This window comes from Peromyscus californicus, unplaced genomic scaffold, assembly GCF_007827085.1.
Source record: "Peromyscus californicus insignis strain IS unplaced genomic scaffold, ASM782708v3 Scaffold_6__1_contigs__length_162567912, whole genome shotgun sequence".
In the NCBI taxonomy this organism is placed as follows: domain Eukaryota; kingdom Metazoa; phylum Chordata; class Mammalia; order Rodentia; family Cricetidae; genus Peromyscus; species Peromyscus californicus.
The window spans coordinates 64,730,017-64,747,434 of NW_026294584.1; the positions used below are offsets into that span (position 1 = coordinate 64,730,017).

At 45.8% G+C, this 17,418-nt stretch overlaps 1 pseudogene; it reads right to left on the bottom strand.

Moving 5' to 3' along the window:
- Positions 1–5,199: 5,199 nt before the first annotated feature.
- Positions 5,200–14,342, bottom strand: LOC128099549 (EKC/KEOPS complex subunit Tprkb-like; annotated as a pseudogene).
- Between the last annotated feature and the right edge of the window lie 3,076 nt (positions 14,343–17,418).

Genomic DNA, 17,418 nt, shown 5'->3' on the forward strand with positions numbered 1-17,418 from the left:
CAGTTTGTTGACTCATTTCCCATGTTTCTGCCACTCTGTCTATCAGAGTAGAGACAAGCAAACTATGCTATTTAGAGCCACCAAAAGCCCTTTAGTAGTGCATCTAACGAAGAACAGAGTCTTATGGTCCATTCCATGGGCCACCCAAGGAAAATAAACATAACATTTTAGCTCAAAGGCTCCTGTGGAGGCCACTGTTGGTGGAGCAAATTTCCTCACTTGAGTGTGACATAGCAAAGTGACAGGAGGGATATTAGTTCATTCACAGCCTTGTTCTTGAAAAATGTGAGGAAAAGTCACTTCATTTTTCAAGCATCTTGGGAGTGATTGCCCTTTCACAGAGAGCTATTGTAAGGACCTGTCGCCCACAGTTCTATGTAAGGGTGACCTGTGAACTGAAAAGAACTGGGGGCAGAAGTCAATACTGTTGGGGAGCTTGTGGTAAGCCACAGGAAGAGGCCCGGAGGGAATTAGGTGGCAGCTGCAGAAACAGGGTTCTCTGCATTCAGCTGCACCTCTGCCATTGGGTTCCTCTAGACTCAAATTCTAGGATGATTCAGAACTTGCCCTTGAAGAGGCCATTCCCCATGAGCCCCTGGGAACTGCTCACTGTTGTTAAAGCTAGCTGGTCCTGATAGGGTGGTTGCAAGTGTTACAGATCTGAAGGGAAAGGTATCCTGATAGAGGGAAAGGTATCCTGATTTGTCGGGAAGTCAGGCTATACTTAAAACTGGGGTCCGGTGGGGGATGGTCTCCCCGCAGGACATGGCACTCCTGCTCCTTTCCAAGAGAGAGCCATTACAGCTGAGTTCTGCTCTGCTCCCAAGGAAGTTAGTTTCCCAGCAGAGGTATCCATTTCTTCTCAGCTCTGGCCCAAGTTGTTAATTCTTCTGCTTCACTTTGCTAAGGGGGAAATGTAGCAATGTGCTCCAGCTCTAGAGAGAAGTTGTTACTTCTTCTCTGCTCCCAAGGGAAACTCCCAACGAAGGTGTCAGTTGCTTCTTCTGCTCTGCTCCGCTAAGGGAGCTTGCCAGCAGAGATTCTGTTCTGCACCGGCGAAAGAAAGTCTTCACCCAAAACTCTTTCAAGAGATTTATTTTGGAAAGAGCGGCTGCCTCTGCCAGGGTGGAGAAGGACAGCTCGCCAACTGAACAGGCAGAGGGGCTTATATAGGGCTTCTTAGGGGAGGAGTTTTTCCAGGGAGAAGATTTTGGGGGCGGGGGGATTGGTCAGATTTTGATCCTCTGGAACTTAGACAAGCTTAGACTGGCTGGATTTTGTGCTCAGGGATTGGTTGGTTTTCCTGCTCGGGGAATTGGTTGGTTTCGTGTTCAGTTGGTCAGGGGCAGATTTGATTCTGGTTTCAGGGCCAAACTGTGTTTTAGCTCTGGTTTCAGGGTCAGGGTGTGTTTCTTTCACTGGCTCTGGTTCCATGGCCAAACTGTGTTTCTTTGGCTCTGGTTCCAAGGCCAAAGTGTGTTTCTTTGACTTTGGTTTCAGGGTTAGGGTGTGTTTCTTAGGTTCTGATTTCAGGGTCAAAGTGTTTCTTTGGCTGGCTCTGGTTTCAGGGCCAGGGTGGGTTTCTTTGGCTGTCCCTTTTACCCCACAGTGGTGACTTGTCCTTTCTTTTGTGGAAAGGGCTTCCATCTTGGACGTAAGCTCCAGGGTGACCTGCAGTTCACCTTTATTAACTCTCCCTTTGAAGCTCTTCTTAAAAATCTTGGCACAACCCAGCCCCTGTGCTGTGAGTATGAAATGGCTGCTTTGCCTCCACTGTGATATAGGAGAGGTCCATCTTGATTCTTTGCAAGAGTTCAGTGAACTCTTTCAAAGCCACAGAGAACTCTTTCATTACAAGATTTAATGCAGCCCAGGGTGCCCCATGCAATGCTGGGCTTAAGCTCTTATCATTGACATTAGACAGCCAGCAGATGTTCCTGTTGTATCAAGGGCATGGGCACTTGCTTTCGCCTGTGAAGACCATCTTATAGATGAACAGAGTGGTCAGCTGGGCCTGGGGATGTACCTTGATTATCAGACTGGCCAACTGGGCCTGGGGATGTACCTTGATTAGCAGACTGGCCAACTGGGCCTGGGGATGTACCTTGATTAGTAGACTAGCCAACTGGGGTTGAGGATGTACCTTGATTAGTAGACTAGCCAACTGGATTTGGGAATGTACCTTGAGTAGTAGACTGGCCAATTGGGGTTGGGGATGTACCTTGATTAGTAGACTACCCAACTGGAGTTGGGGATATGCCTCAATTAGTAAACTGGCCAACTGGACTTGGGGGTGTACCTTGGTTAGTAGAGTGCCTGCCTAGCTTGCACAAAGCCTTGGGTTTTATTACAAACATGACATTAGATTCATTATTGTGTAGCACGATTGGAGTCCCAGCATTTGGGAAGTGGAGGTCATAGTAGAATCATCAGTTCAAGGTCATCTCTAGCTATGTAGCAAGTTAAAGTCCAACCAGGACTCTGTCTCAAAATCAGTAAATGAATGAACAAACCAAAAAACTCAAGAGTTGCCAACTGGACCATGCCTTATGGGAACCCACATGCTAAGTCTCTCTTGAGGGCTTCTTCAGTTATCCATAAAGAGAACCATCTTTAGCATGGTGTCCTGCATAGCATTCTTGATCAACAAGGTGCCATTTTAACTCCTCTTGGCAAGTAGAATCTGCCAGGCAAAGCCCAGGGCCAGCCATCCTTCAGGCAGAGTTCCACTATCTCCTTATGTCATTCATCCTTACCTTCATACTAGGCCTTGGGGAAATGGCTTATTTGTCAATACCCAAGTCCACAAGTACATACCAAGAACCTATCACAGTGTGTACCTATTAAGGACTTGAGGACTATAAACGCCATGTAAAGCAGAGTGTCAACACATTTACTGTCTATTGTGAGGAAACCAAGACACATCACACTACATTCCACAAAAGACCTGTGGACAAACCTAGTATGTGTCACTAACTGCAAGGTCAAGAAGTTATGAACTTGGTACATGCCATCTAAACCAGGATTTGGAGCCTTTTACTCACTCTCTGAGGACCAGCTAGTAAAAATTTTAGGCTCTGTGGTCCAGATGGTCTCTGTCACAGGCACTCAAGTGTCCTGGTGTGAAAACAGTTTCAGATGATATGTAAATGAATGTGTGTGGCTGTGTGCCAATAAAACTTTATTTACAAAAACAGGCAGCAGGCTGGATTCAGCCCAGGTAAGGTTGCCAGAGTTAGCAAAGAAAAACTCCAAGCCTTCCAGTTGAGTGCAAATTTCAGAGAAATGGTAGACACATTTTTCGGCATGTCCCAAACATTGCAGGAGGTGCACACACACACAGGGTAGCTGCTGTTTTATCTGGCAGCCTTGAAGTCGACTGGCATCTGATTTGAATTAATGGATATTCTGAGCGGGTTTGTTAAAATGTTTGGCCTTGACCCCAATAATCTACGACTTGGGGGAAATCAAAGCAATTTTCTAACAAAGGCTAGAAAAAAGGGAACTGGATCTCAGAGATGAAGGAGATTTATCCAACAGACACTGGTCAGGGACAGTTGGCCAAGGATGAGGCACTAGGTTCTCCCAGGCTTGAGGTCCTCATGCCTGAACTGGAGGGTCCTGGAGGCACTGACAGTACAGGCCCTGGGACTGCATGCCCCTCTGGTAAGTAGTGTACCTGCACACAAGGGGACCCTGGCCATCTTCCTCAGAAAGCCCTCCTTGGCAATTGTTTGCTCACCACGTGTAGCTTGTCTTCTCAAGGACAGCACAGGTTATTCTTGGAAATGGGCCAAATAAATGGTCAACCTTTCCACCATTCGGTAGGTCAGTTCCCAACAAATCCCAGAAGATGAGGGTGGGCCTTGGCGTCGCTAGCCTCATGTGTGCACACATAAAGCACATACGTGATTTAAAGATACCTACAGATTTAAATCATCTTTCTCTCTCAGGTCGTGAGGCAGAATGCAATCAACCTTTTCACTCAATTCTAAAATAGCACGAGTGACCCAGGACAAGTGTCCAGGGGAGTTGAGACACAGATGTGGTGTCAGAAGGAGCGCTTGGTCCTAGTTCCCACATGTACTTGCTGTCTGAAATGTCTTAGAGTCTCCCTTCCCTGTGACCACCCTGGGCATGAGTCATGTCCTCATGTTCCTCACTGATAACAGAGATTGCCTAGTACAGCTTTGGGCACACAGCATTCCTACGAGTGTCTGGCTGGTAGGGCCGCACACAGCTCTTGATCTCCCACAAGCAGGTGGTGTGCAGCATGCACAGCATTCTGTTCAGGTAATCCAGGGAGCAAGATTCCTGGGGTGCAGTGGCACTGACTGACCAAAGGGAAATCCCTGGAGCACATACAGCAGAGAATTAAGAGACAGATGCCAAGTGAGGGGTGGGTAGAGAACCTTGGACTTGCTCATCATCTTCCATGGGCTTGTCACTAAGCCAGCTTTTTAGGACACCTTGCCTTCTTTGAGAGGCGAATGTGTCACTCACCTAACTCCATGATGAAGGAAACACCAAAAGCAGTTCAAAATCTCAGATAGCTAATACTTAAAAACCAAATCTCAATCCCTTCTTTCCTCCTAGATACCTACAACAGAGTCCCTTTGGATGTCTGGTGAAACCTTTAAATTTTAAAGCGAGTGGCAGAGGAATGCTTGACCACTGCAGCCCCTTAGCAAGGCTTGAGCTTGGGGCTGAGTTTTCCATGGCTGTTCAAAGACAATCAGAGGCTTTGTCCACTCCAGAGATAGTGATGCTGGGGAATGTAAAACATTCGGACTTCCTTGTTTGACTTTCTGCCAGTCTTCCCTCCCTGTTGCATTCTTCAGAGGATGAAGGGCACATTAACCAACTCCCCCAGTGGTGACAATTAGGGGCAATTTGTGAACTAAAATTCGCCAGTGCCTTATTGCCTTGGAGCTCACAGCCTGCCACTCGAGTCTCCTGGAAATCCATGCTTAAGGTGAAGCCACCTGTTGGAAGGATTTTCTGCATTGCCCACTCGTCTCTTCAGTGGTGAGCTGCAACATGCTGGGGCTTAGAGAAGAGATTCAAGTCCCATTGAGCCACACGTGGTGGACACTCACTTCCAGTTACAAATTATAAGGTTCTTAACTAGCTTTTGATTTTTTCCAGATGAAAATACAGAACCCAAATGAGAGACTAGGTAAGTATTGTGTCTTTTTTTCCCTCACTAAAATATCCTTTTATTTATAAAAATAAAACGTATTGAAATACCAACAGATGACTGATGAAAACAGTAACAGAGGTCATCTTTAAGAAGTAAAAAAAAACAGGGCTGGTAGCAGCTTCATTCCCCCTTTTTCTGTGATGAATATGTTAATTTTAGAACCAGGAAAGAAAAGCTAGTGACTAACTCCGAGATTTTCTGTTGATATTTTGAACGTCTAATAAAGCATTCTTTGTTGACATTCTACAAATGATACCATCCCATAATGCCCCCAATTCTCTCTTCTTGTGGTGACAGTTTATATATCTTTTTGGCTTCTGAGAGCTTTGTTATTTCTGGAGGATTTTTCAAAGGCACCTGCTGGCCTTCCGTGTGAGATCTTAGGTATTCTTGATGTATTTGTTTACCCCTCCCCCTTCAGTGTAAAAATCAGCACTAAAGTGTCATCTCCTGAGATACCAAATTTCTTAAAAACCTCTGAAATATTATTATTTGGGGAGAGATTGGAGATAATTTCAATAGGCAGAGTTCTAGTCTTCATTTTTCTCCAAGTTTGTAGAGATGAATGGCTTTGTTCACTACTACAAGTATCTGCAATGGATTGACAACCACATTAGGGTTTATCAATGAACCCGCCATACATCCTTCCATGGCCTTTTTTCTCAAGTCTCTTGCATTTTTTTTCATCTTTAAATAACAGAAGGGTCACCCTGCATTGAGGAAACAGGTCTAACTGCTGTGATAACTTTATGTCATAGACAAGGAGGAGTCCAGTATAATCCTGTCCTCAGGAAGTTAGAAGAGGAGGGTCAGAAGTTCAAGGTTGGAGGAGGTGGGGACCAAGGGTCTTTACAGTCAAGACAATGACATCAGTCTCCCTTCCATCTCAGAAAAATGTTTCACTAAAATATTTTATTAAGTTACTTTTGGTGATAGGGGAGTTTAGCTAGTTGTCTTTTTTATCTCTTTTCTTTTATTCAAAAAAGTATTTTTCATATAATATGTTTTGATCATGTTTTCCCCTCTGCTACCTCCAGATCTTCCCCATCTCCCTACCCATCCAACTTTATTTCTCTCTCTCTCCCTTAAAAATCCCATGAAACCTCAAAAATGAAAACAAACAAAAACAATAAGAAAAAAAATACCCAAATGAAATAAAACCAAAAGCACCCCCCCCAATAGACCCCATGGAACCAATTCTGTGTTGACCAAATACTCCTGGGCATGGGAATCATCCAGGATTGTGGTTGGTATACCCAGTGGCACTCCATTGGAGAAAACTGATTATCCTCTTCCCGGCAGTTACCAATTGCAAATACTTCTCGGTTAGGGGTGGGACTTTGTTCTACCTCCCCCTCTCAACCTGTGCAGGTCCTGTGCATGCTACCACAGTCTCTGTGAGTTCATATGTACATCTGTCCTGTTGTGTCCAGAAGATACTGTTTCCTTGGACTCATCTACTACCTCTGGCTCTTATATTCTTCCACATAGGTCCTTGAGCCTTGAGTGGTGGAGAGCTTAATGAAGACTGAATATTCAGGACTATGTGCTCCAAATCTTCTCACACTCTGCATATTGTCCAGTTGTGGGTTGCTGTGTTAATTCCCAAATACTGCAAAAGCAGCTTTTCTGATGGTTGAGTGAGTCACTAATTTATGGGTATAGCAGAATGTCCTTAGGATTCATTTTATTGCTATATTCCTTCAGCAGAGTAATAGTAGTAGGTGATAGTGATGCTGCCCTAGGCCTGTGACCTCTGTAGTCTCAGGTTCATGGCCACTTTAGCAGTGTTAGGTATGGGTTCCATCTCATGGAGTGGGTCTTAAGTCTTAAATTTTAAAAAGAGATTTGTTACTCCCACACCATGTGTGCCATTATTGCTCCAGTATATCTCACAGGCAGGTTGCTGTTGTAGGCTTCAGGGTTGGTAGCTGGGTGATAATGTGGATTAACCTTTCTCCTCTGGTAGCATGCAGAGTACCTGTTAGCGTCATGAATGCTAGTCAGTAGGGGGGAAGCTTCTAATTTGACACCAGCTTGACTTTTCTGTGTTTGATGACCTAAGGCAGTGTTGCATTCAGTAGCAATAGGAACTTGCTGTCAGATTGTTGAAAACAACTAATAGCCTGTGATGTTTAGGGGAGTCAATGGGGCCTCTTTTGCCAGCGACTCAATAAGATGTAACCTATTCCTCGAACTAGAGGCTTTATTTTGGTGGCAGAAGATGTCTAGTTGGGACATTGTCTCTCCACTTATACGATGACTCCATATAAATTTGTTTCAAATATGTATATATTTTAGAAGGCTTCTACAATAGTAGGTTTCCATGTATTTTCAAAAGCCCTTTATTGTTAGTTTTTCTTCTCCGTATTTCCTCTTTTACCCTCTCTCCAATTCCCCTTCCCATTTAATTCTTCAATTCTAGGTTTCCATTTTTCTCTCCATCTCCATATCAATATGTTCTATTTTCCCCTCTGTGGGAGACCATCTACTCCCCTCATGTCCATTACTAAATACCAAACCTAACCTCTGTGGTTATTCAGATTGTAGCACACTTGTCAAAAGCTTAAAAGCTAGTGTCCAAATATAAGAGAAAACATGCAATATTTGTCTTTTGGGGCATGAGTTACCTCACTCAGGATAAAGAAGTCATGTGTCTTGACAGTAGCTGCCTAAGAAATCCATGAACCATCAAGTCCAACAAGTGTTTATTCATGTAACTGGCAGAACACTAGAATCTAAAAGTATATAATGACCCACCATATCTAGGACCAGCATTCCTCTGAGTGGGTATTTCAGTGAGATTTTCTTTCCTCTGAGGCTCCATGGTATCATGGCCTTTCACACCTGGGCTATGGGCTACGTTAACATTACCTCCCTGTGACACTTATCTTGTATATTTAGTTGTCTGGAAGTCTCATGCTAATGAGATAGCATACTGCCCGGTTCTGAGAAGCCTCAGACTTAAGCACAGTTAATTCCTCTTTGAGATTCTTGATCACTGATGTTGCAAGATCAAATAACCAACTAATTAAAATCAATGTCCACCTTCCATTGAAGTCATTATGGGCCCTCCCCTGAGGAAGTGGTTTTCTGAATTTGCAATCTGTGGGGAATACTTTTTCCGCCTCAGAGCACATGAGCGAGAGAATGGGGAGCCCAAGGTTCTTGTTTCTTTTCTGTGTCAAAGGAAATTATCACTTGAATATTTTGTTTTCCCAGCTGTACAACCCACAGATGCATGCTAAAGACCCCTCTGTGCAGCAATGTGCAACAATGTTGCAGGCACATGTGTTAATGTTCATAAAAGCTTTCGGGAAAACAGCCAGTTTGCATTTGTGATAGTGATTGCCAGTGGTTTTGCTGAAGTTGTCCTTCAGGTTGGTATGTGAGAAGGTGTATGTGCATGCTCGTGGAGTGCATGAGTGTGTGTGTGTGTGTGTGTGTGTGTGTGTGTGTGTGTGTGTGTGTGTGTATTTGTGTATGTGTGTGTGTGTATGTCTGTCTGTCTGTTCCCAAGGGTGGGTCCAGAAAGGAGTCAGAGCATAGAGAGGCCAGGAAGAGTTGGAGCCAGGTTTCTAGAGGTTCATTGCTGGTGGGCCCTGGGAGGAAGTGGAGTGCTGTCAACCCTGCCACACACCCCTGGAATGGACAGAGCCTAGCATGTGTGTGGAAGCAGGTGTTTGGGATCCAAGAAAGAGGCATAAATGAGTCTCAGATACTTAGAACCTGTAGCTCATTGGAGTGTTATGCATGGCTAGAAAGGGCTGGAGAAGACAGGACTCATGAAACCTGTGTGGAAGCAGCCAGCCACTCCACAGTGATTTTTCACGTGCCCAGGAACAGCTGCTGCTGTGATAGAAGGCTGTGAGGATCAGTGACTATGATCCCCATATCCAGTCAATCTGATATGTCACCTGAGGTCTAAGGGAAGGTCAAGCTGACTGAAATTGTGTTTCATCTACCTTGAAAGAATGGGAGCCTGAAATAGAAAGTACATTGAAATCCACAAACAAACAAATGGATGTATCTCTCATGCACCTGAGCCCTGAGAGAGAGATGCACATTTTGGCTCCTCCACAGATGGACTTCTGAGTCTTTCTAGAGAGTTAATTGTTAGAGTCAGTCCCATAAACAGAAAGATAGAAGCGAACAAGAAATAAGGGAGGGTGGAGATTCCTGACACACTGCTAAGCTTTAAGTTGACTTGTTCAGCACACTTCCTCCCACACTCCCAGGAAGACAGTGGGCCAGCATGCAAGACACTCTTTTGGTATAGCAGCCTCTGCCGTGGTGCCAGACAGCAAGCCACAGCCTATCTGTAAAACTCAGGCTTGTCCTAGCAGCTGTGAGAGGACACTCTGGGGTTAGCTAGCTATAATTCTGATGTGGAGGCTTTCTGGAAGGCATGTGGGTGGTGCCTTATAAGTTAAAACATTTGCTTACTACATATTCCTGCAGCCTCACCCAGAAGGAAGAAAAACTGTACAGACATTCATGTGGGTCAGTCACAGGGGCTATTTTCACAACAGAATGGGAAATGGCATGGTTGCCTGTCAACAGGCAGATGTGTGTGTGTTAATCTGGTAATTAGCATGATGGCATATAAGTTAATCGATAGGAAAGAATGACTTATACCACCAGATAAAAGTTTATCTTGAAAATGTCATGAGGAGAATGAGCCAGATGTCACTTAAGCCAGATGGTTACTAATGATGACAGTATATACATGATGAATACTGGTACTCAGATCATTCTTCTTTTCATCGTCTAGGAGCTTAGCCCAGGGAATGGGGCCACCCACAGTGGGCAGATCTTCTCACTTCAATTAACCTAATCAAAACAGTCTTCTCTGTGAATATCCAGAGGCCCATCTCCTGGATGACTCTAGAGTTTATCAAGTTAACAACTGAGATGAGCCATCACACTCACTGAACCGAGAATGTACTGTTTCAGCTGCACTGGGAGACCCGTAAGCTGGATCTGCCTTTCTCCACTCCCAGCATTGGGATTACAGATGCTGCCACACTTGGCCTTTTATGTAAGTGTTGAGAAGCCCAACTCCAGTCTTTATGCTTTCACAGCAAACACTTTACCTACTAAGCCCTCTCCTTATGCCAGACCATGTTTGTTTGTTTGTTTTTTTTTTGTCTTTGTTTGTTTCTTCCTTTTTTTGCAGTACTCCAGCAGATCTGAACAGTGACACCTGTTGTGTACAGTGAATCACGGAGGAGAAGAACAAGTAGAAAGACCCTGCAAGAGACGTCTGTAGGCACCAGGCTGAACTTGCTAAGTTTGTTCACGCAGAATGGTAGACAGAAGCTGCACAGAACTAATCTGTGATTTATTAATTCAGAGGAAAGGGACTTGTATACAGGACTTCGCTCACAGTTAGTGACAGATACATTTCTTTTCCTCTTAAGAAACTTATTCAAGCAGCCATATCATAACAAAAGAGTCACATGATGAACTTGGGACTGGAGCTGTGGACATGGTCTGGCTTATCACAGCAATACCCTATTCCTAGTACCAACTTCTGTATTAGTTAGGGTTCTATTGCTGTAAAGAGACACTATAACCATGGCAACTCCTATAAAGGAAACACATTTAATTGGCATGGCTTACATTTTCAGAGGTTTAGTTCATTATCATCTTGGTGCAACATGTTAGAATGCAGGCAGATTATGGTGCTGGAGAAGGAGCTGAGAGCCCTATATCTTGACCCACAGGCAATAGGAAATGATCTGAGACACTAGACATGGCTTGAGCATATATAAGGCCTCAAAGCCCACCCCCACAGTGACACACTTCCTCCAACAAGGCCATACCTATTTCAACAACACCTTCTAATAATGCCACTCCCTATGAACTTATAGGGGCCAATTACATTCAAACCACCACATTATGTGAACAGGTTACTCTCCTGACAAGTGTGCAATCCAGGCTGCTGTCATGGGGTGATTTTTTTCCTTGACAGTTTAGCAACAATTGCAGCTTCAGGTGGGCATAACCCAGACTGTTCATACAGGACGATGCTGCAGTGTGGCTAAATGTGCATGTGGCCTTTTCCAAAGATCCCTCCCCACAACTCCGCCTCCCCCCCCCCCCCCCGCCCCATTACAGAGCTCTACTCTGGACTCTAGAGGCAATGCTCAGTGCCTGCTACACCCTAGAACAGCAGCATTCATCACCACCGTGTTTTGTCTCTGGTGAATTTGCCATGACTCTAGATTCTCAAACTTGAAGGCATCAAAGTGTCACCCACACCAGGAACTTCAGGATGTCATGTAAAACAAATGTCTCTTTAAACAAATCTGGAGGTAAAGATGTGCCTAATATTACCGGAAACAGTATTTCTGATAATGTTCCAGCCCTGACAGAGGTACCTGGGCTGATCAGCAAGGAGAAGGGCAGCCATTTTCTTCCAGATGGTGCAGACGCCATCCCACCCACACCACACACTTACCACTCCCAGGAACAGACTCAGGATAAAATCAAACTGTTCTTCAGTTGGCAGTTCCTGGCACAGGTGACTAGGGCATGGGCAGTATTAGACTTGGCGAACTAGAGGGGTGTGTGTGTGTGTGTGTGTGTGTGTGTGTGTGTGTGTCCATCTCTGTGCAGGGGGAGAGTAGTGAGGCCTCCTTCTTTTCCTGGGTCCTCCCTTGGGCAGAGGCAGGGCACCATCTTGACTTGGACATCCCGGGCTGGTAGAGACAATCAATCAGACACAATGTCCCTGACATCCCTCTCTTAAGTGAACACTTGAGAAATTCAATGCTGTAAGCTTTCCTATGGGTTTTCTGGATGGGGTGTCTGGAGCTCCACTTGTGTCCACTTTTCAGAGCTCTTAGGAACAACTGTCCAATGATTTCTCACTGACACAGAAGGAGAAACAACTCCTTAATCAGGACTTCTTTCATTTCCACAAGGATGGCTACATGCTGGCTTGGTCACAGTAAGGGTGGAACAGGAAGGGACCTTCTGTCGTGCAGTTATTACATCTGAGGATCTGATCATGGAAAATACTCATCAATATGGAAGAACAGCACAGAGGACTCACCATTGGTCTTAGGACAGCCCCTTGAAGGTGTGCTGTTTACATCAGTCTCTGTGACTGTTCATAGGTCAAATGACAATGATGCAGCCACAGCCTCTGCTACAGTGAGCACACAGCTTCACCTGCCTTCCCTGCGGGTTGCGTTTCTGCATAGCCTTTGCAACCACAGAACAGTCCATTCTGTACCCAGGGTAGTATTACTACCAGGTGATTGGGTAACTGTTTCTTCTTATTGGACACATGGTGACTTTTATTTCCAAATATCCAGTCCTATGCAATGGTTTGGTAGTTTCCTGTTCCAGCAGGCAGAATAACCAGTCTCAGTCCATTCCACCCTCGTCTTCATCCTCATCTCCCTCTCCCACCAGAGCCCAGTTCTTGTCTTTTATTGCAATAGTTAGCAGACTAAACTCTCCCCTCATCACCTGGCTGAGGTTTTTGCCTCTGGCCTTTATGATAGGCCCCCGGAATCTATTGGGGAGACTGGAGTTCTGTTAAATTCCTAATAGTGTTGAATTGCCACACCCACCCACCCCCGCCGTCAAATATGTCCAAGCCTTAGTCTCTACCTATGAATGTGGCTTTATTAGGAAGTAGGGTTATTACAGGTGCAATTAAGATGAGTCATCCAGAGATGACAGTTTAGCTTCTACATTCATGTCATCAGCGTTTTGTGTGTGTGTGTGTGTGTGTGTGTGTGTGTGTGTGTGTGTGTGTGTGTGATCCTGACTGAAGCAGGATGGAAGCACAATAAATATTTTGCAGTTCTCCAGAACACCTTATGTCAAGATGCCATCCACCCAGAGCCGTGTCCCAGTGCTCAGTTTGCACTAACAAGCACACACAGCAGCCACTGCCAGCTTCCCCTGGGCTGGACAGGTGAAGAGCCAAGTCACCCTTCCTGCTTCTCAGCTGTGCCATCTCCACTGGGTAAGATTAGGGAAGAAGAGAGATGCCCTACTCCTGACCCCGTTTCTAAGCCATTTACTGTCCTAGGTCCTGTCTATTGTTGGCTCTCCACAGGCTTCTCAGGTCCTGGATTATCTATCTGCATCTCACCCTTTCCACTGTCCCACCTGCATCCCATTCTCCTCTCCATCCCACCTTCCTGTCCATCCCACCTGCATCCTACCTATCCTCAACCCGACCCGCACTCCACCCTCACCTCAATCCCCCTTGTGTCCCATCTTCCTATCTATTTCACATACATCCCAACCCTTCCCATCTCCCCACCTGCATCCCACCCCCCAGCATCCTAGCCTGCCTTCTTCCTGGCCTAAAGCACTGTTTGTCTGTTTTTCTATCCCAAGTTGAAAAGTTGGAAAGGCAGCTATGGATGAAAGGCTCTGAACCTGAGCCAAGACTGCTCCCAGCCAGATGTGTAGACTTGAGTTGGCTAGTTTTGAGGAGGTGACCATTCACAGGGTGTATTTGGTGGGAAGGACAATGGGCTCTGGGGGAATTAAATTCATATAAGGCTGCTTGTATACCATGTACTTTAGAACTCTATGTTGTGCATATAGTCTTTGTAGACTGGTTATTGACAGCCATTTTTTTTAAATTTTTAGGTGTAGGGAGAATGAAGCTTGCTTTTCAGTTATGTAAACAAACCGTGCTTCTTGCCAGGAAAATAAAGAGAAAACACAGAGGACAAAGTTTCATGCGTTTTGGGGTCCTCACTCTCAGACAGTTTAGGCTGGATCTAGTCTTGTGTAGGAGCCCAGTGCATATACAGCTCAGGTCTTGCCACACAGCAGAGGACTCTGGAGGCAGAGCAAACTTGATGAAAAAAAAAAAAAGGGAAACTCAAGTTGAAGTTAAACAGTCTATCTGTGCTGTGGTTTGGAGATGAAAAGCCGGTAGAAGTTATTATTGTCGCTCTCGTGAATAATGGATGAGCTCTGGAGGCCAAGCAAAGCTTTTCCACCACAGAGTCCAAGGTCCCTTACCTTCAGGTGCAATGATCTGTGGCCCGTTCTTGCGGTTTACTGCACAGTGGGTTCCAGGGGGAAGTGAGGCCAAGGAGCTTTTGCAGTGTTGAGAGCTGGAGGTACCCCCATCAGGCTGGGTGTGGCCCATTGTGGGTCCTTTCGAAACTCTCTCTTGGAAAACATTCTACCTTCAGTTGGGCTCCTGTACGTGCTCCGAGGGCTAGGGCAGAGCTGGAGACGACAGGAAGAGCTGGAAGATAGACCAAGTGGCTCCTCCCCAGGAAACCAGATGGTGCGGAGAAAGCCAGGGCTCAGAGCGCTCATGGGAGGAGGGCAGGAAAGGTGTTTGCTAACCACAGTCTCAGCAAGGACAGGTGGGCTCAGAGTCTCAGGACCAGATTTTGAGTGGTTCACAAGCAATAGCACTGCCTCTGGATAGGAAGTCCCTTACTGTTTCTAGAAGGTGGCCAGTGATGCTGTGTTTTGTTGTGATTTATGATGGAGAACTGTGATCATTGAGAAAAACTGGCAACAGAGAGCTCCTAACACACAGTTTGGGATGGCTGTGCTGTCTTCCACTTGGGGAAGCCTTCGGACACTGATGTTCTGGAAGAATCAACCCATTCAGCCTCTTCTTTGAAAGGTCCTGTGGATCTCAGTTGAACAAGAGTACTTGGACCTCAGCATTCATCCACGAGACCTGTCCTTTCATGGATGTTTATTCATTCCCAATGGAACTGGGGTCTGGGGATGATGAAAATCACTGTGGGAATCACTGTTGCCTCATGGTTACACCCTGACTTGGCACTGTCCCTATAGCCATGCTAGCACAAGGGTATCCAGCTGTTGAGACTGCACACATCCTCCAGTCAAAGAGCCCTGGGGATAGAAAGTCATGGGAACAAGTGAGGATCTTGTTTTCCTGGATGCTAATTCTCTGTGGTTCTTTCTTTCCCCATCCTGAAGCACATGAAGACCTCTGGTCCCTAAGTTCCCTGAATAATTAGCTGTCTTGTCTTGTCTTTCTTCTGGTCCAGCCAGGAGAAAGAGCAAGAGTCCCACCTGGGCCAGTGGAGCCTTGAGGGCACCAACAGTTTTGTTCTTGGTGAAAATCAGTTGATCTGTGCACTGAAGTGGGCCTGAGTCATGTGAGGCCTCTTGGAGTCCTAATTCAGGGTGGGCAGGTTGGACAGCCACAGACATGGGCGCCAAGGGGAGGGTAAGCAGGCACCCATTCTTTGCACTATGGAGGCATCAAATACAGACATCACAGCCACCTCAGAGCTGTCCACAGCAAAGCAGGGAGTCTGATCCTCCTTTAATGTGGCATGTAGCTTGGGGCACTTCTCAAGCCTGTGACTCTGGACCAAAAACAAACCCATGAAGAAGAGGCTGGAAGAAGCTGGTGCAACAGAAACAGGTGGTCTGATGCTCCTAACTGACAACACAGTGGAAATGAGTCTGCGAATCATTTCTCACCCGACCCTGCAACAAGGGGGCAATGTGGATGTTCATGTTTCTCAGCTACGGAAATGGAGGCAAAGGATTAATTAACTGCTCTTTGTCTCTTTACTTGCAAGAGGTTCAGGCCTTCATAACACCCTGCTTCCAACTTCTTAGGATGGATATTCAGCAATGAGAAGCCAGGTCTGGCCAGCTATGGGTCCCCATACCAGACCAGCCTGAGATCCCCCCTGAGATTAGAGCGTCTACGACAAGGATGCTGAGGCCTGAATGAGGATGCAGACACACCCCACTCTGTAGCTCTGCTCCACTTGCTTCTGTGGGAACACACGAAGTTTTAGCACAGCATACCTGAGACAAACAGTATATCCACCCAGCAGACTCAGACTACTCATGTGTGTGGGGAAGGCTCTGTGATTCCTGAAGAAATCCATCTGATAAGAGCTTCATGCACACACCTCCGTGTTTTAAGGGGTGTCTGGTGAAGTGTCACTGGGCCCTGACTGTTCTCCAGGGCACAATTCCCCTGTGCAGGGGTAAAACAAAGTTCTGAGCCTCATAGCTCTGTGTTGGGATCTTGCTTCCGGTGTGTGACTTGAGCAAGCTGGTCAATTCTGGAAGTGTTAGACTTCTTTTCCTTAAAATACGAACAGTGAAACCCAGCTTCTGTGTTGCTGAGGATGAAATGAAATAATATCCAAAGCACTTACCATGGCACCTTATATTTATAAAGTAGGCCCTTCATGAATGTTATCTGACATTCTTAATTTTCTTTTTATTCTTATTAATAAAAGTCCATCCTTTAAATAAAGGTCAATTTCATCTCATTCAGCCACCATGGGAGAAGTTTAGATCCAGGCTCAGTGACTTACACAGGCTACTTGGAGTTGCCCGTGCCCTCCTAGCCTAGGTACTTGGCTTCAGTCGATGAATGAAGTCAGAATTAATAAGAACTGGCAGCACTTTCTTCCTCTGAGTATTAACAGTTTTGAGAAAATGGTTGAACCGTTCTTGCATTTACTAATTAGATGGGCCACACTCATCTATATTTCAAGGTGCTCCAACTCCTCTCCCTGTAATGAAGATAATAGCATGTGGGGGATCAAGACCCGAAGGTATGATTGAGTGGCCCACTGCGAAACCGCTTGGCCAAGCAGGGCTGCATCCTGGGAAGGCACCGCTTCTCTACCTTATGGTGATTAGCAGCTGATTTATCTCTTCACCTTCCCATTTCCAGCCTGATAGATCTGCTGGTTATTACTTTTAGCTACTTCTCCAGCCAGCTGGTGTTGGGTATGTCATCCCATCTTCTTGTTCACACTGGTGCCTCAGAGTGGGGCCTTCAATCTGATAGGAGTACTTTAGAAAGCATGTCTGTCTCCTCAGCTCTTACGGACAGGTACAGTCCTCTGACCAGTCGTCAGGTCCACTGATCAGCATTATTGCTTAGCACAACACAAACTAACCATTGTGAGGAGCATGATGCTCAAATCCCAGTGTCTTGATTTAGGGAAATTACTCATTGCCTATGTAAGCTTGCAAGGCTGTATCCCTGGGTGTGGAGGCTGGGCTTCCTGTGGAGTTCAGAGATGATTTCTCATCCTCTTAATTTCTGAGGTTTTGTAGCAGCTCACATGTCAGTCTGCAGACAGTGATAAAAGCTCAGAGAGAACGTGCACACACTTAAATACCTGGCTGTGTGTGCCATGCACCACTGCTCTTTATCTGCCACATGGCCACCAGACACAGCCACCTCCCCG